The 2,500-nt window shown below is 33.0% G+C and overlaps 1 protein-coding gene across 1 annotated transcript in view; it reads right to left on the minus strand.

Annotated features, from left to right (window-relative positions):
• The window catches only part of EMC6 (ER membrane protein complex subunit 6), a 637,720-nt gene that overhangs the window by 391,159 nt on the left and 244,061 nt on the right, over nucleotides 1–2,500 (minus strand). The window lies entirely within an intron of this gene.

Here is a 2,500-nt window from a genome sequence, read left to right on the forward strand (position 1 = left end):
TTCTGGTAAGCAAGCTTTGCAAGTCCTGTGGTGTTTTGCTATTAAGGACAGCGTCATCAGCGTACTCTAAGTCAGCTAATTTCCTGTTACCAATGTCCAATCCTTCTCCACCATCCCCAACTTTTCTACACTTAAAAAAAAAAACTCTATAATCTTAATCGGAAATTCTCCGTAAAAATATACTGTTCTCAGCAATATTTCAGTAAAATACAAGCGAACGTAATTTTACCATATTTTGTTATTATCTTTTATGGGTTGGTGACAGTAATATCACTCCTTGACGTCAATATATCCGTTTTTTAAACCGGTAAAAATCATGGAATAAATTTTGCCAGACATTTACTGTTTTTTAATGCAATTTTTTAACAGTGTATGCATTACCAAATCCATGAGAAGGATAAACAACACAGGTTACTACACTTCCCCTTGGAGTACTCCACTGTTCACTGGAAATTCACTTGATAGGGCTCCACTAACATTTACTTTGCACTTGCTATGCTCATGTACTAGCCTCCTGGCTAGTACAGTGGTAACGTGTTTGCCAAGCATTCTCATGGCAAGAGATCAATCCCCGCCCAGGACCGAGAGTTTAAGCTGTTTACTGGGGAGGCTACTGCTGTGGTAGGGCACCACAGTGGGGGGTTGGGCTTGCCCGGCTGACGTTCTGGTGAGAATCTATTCTGATGGAACTGGAACTGAAACCAGACACCTTTAACCTTTAAGTGGAACTCCATAATAACAGAAGACTCCACAAAATTGGCCGGTGCACACTATAAAAAAAACTTTTTCTTAGTCCACAAATGCCATCAAAAGTGGATTTCTATATTCTACACATTGCTGTACCACATGTCTTGAAATGAAAATTTGGTCAGTACAACTTCTGTCTTTTCTAAATCCTGTTTGTTTGTCACTCAGCTCTTCATCAATCTTTCTCACTAGACTCTTTAGAATAAGCATACTATATATTTTTAAGACAACTGATGTAAATTATTGCAATCAGTCAGATATATATATATGTGTGTGTGTGTAGGTTTGTCTGTGTGTACATGTATATGTATATATATATATATATATATATATATGTGTATATGTGTATATATATATATATATATATATATATATATACTGTATATATATGTGTGTGTACATATATATACACACACACACACACACACATATATATATATATATATATATATATATATATATATATATATATATATATATATATGAGAACACCACACAAAACGTCTGTAACGACGCAGTTACTCTCAACCATCTCAATCTGTGAGAGGTCAATCAGCAGCGTCAGATAACATTTTCAAAGAGAAGCGCCTACCGTCTGATGGTACGGGTTCAGCAACCTTATTTGAAGCCCCTCAGAAGCTCTTCCCCTTTGTGTCTCTATTACACTTATTGAATAAAGAGAGTCGCAGTGGGCTAAGGTATGGCTTTCCAAGACTAAGTTTCCCCCTACTTTTCATTTATCACAGATAGCCTTGCCTTCGTCTTGAACAGGATTATAAGCGATGGAACTACAAGATATATTTAACGAGATTACCCGCGAACCTCAGCAAGCCTCTATTATCCACCTGATCTCAGCTGTCACAGACAAAAAAAAAAAAAAAAAAAAAAAAAAAAAAAAAAAAAAAAAAAAAAAACCACCACCACCACCGTGATATGAGTAACACTTATCGGCTTTTCTTGACTGTAACCGAGATGTATCCTGGCATAAATAAATAAATAAAGAAAATAAATAAAGGTATACACAGGAAATTAAAACTTCCAGTTTTAAAATATCAATACCTTGTTCATAATGAGTGTATCATAATAATTCACAGAAAATTAAAACTTCCACAGCTTTGAAAATATTAGTTCCTTGTTTAGAATAATTCATTGCCTTTATTTAAAAAAAAAAGAATAATTCATTAGACAAGAGAGTACATCATAAAAATATAACAGAAAATTAAAACTTCGTTTTGAAAATATCAATACCTTGTTCATAATGATTCATTGCCTTTAATTGAAAAAGTATAATTCATTATATAACAGAATGTATCATAATGAATGACAGAAAATTGAAACTTTCACAGCTTTGAAAATATCAACACCTTGTTCATAATGATTCATTGCCTTTCTACGTTAGGTAGAGTTCAACTAAAACACCTGGTTAACTAGTTAAGAAACCCTAAGATTTCTTTGTAAGAAATATTACTGAATGACGTTCATCAATTTCTACTCAATAACATCTGTATTTCACTCAAATCATAATCCATAAATATTTAAATTTCATAATTATACTACACCAAATCAATTCCCGTGTCAACCCCTATAATTTTGATTAAAATTTTCATAAAATGTTATCTTACGGACCAATACCTTTGATTTAAAAAATTTGCCGAAACATGATATAGAATATAATCAATACCGTTAAAAGGTTTATGTAAAATGCGTCGTTTTCTTTTATATATATACATACACATACACACACACCCACACA

This window comes from Palaemon carinicauda, chromosome 3, assembly GCF_036898095.1.
Source record: "Palaemon carinicauda isolate YSFRI2023 chromosome 3, ASM3689809v2, whole genome shotgun sequence".
NCBI lineage: Eukaryota > Metazoa > Arthropoda > Malacostraca > Decapoda > Palaemonidae > Palaemon > Palaemon carinicauda.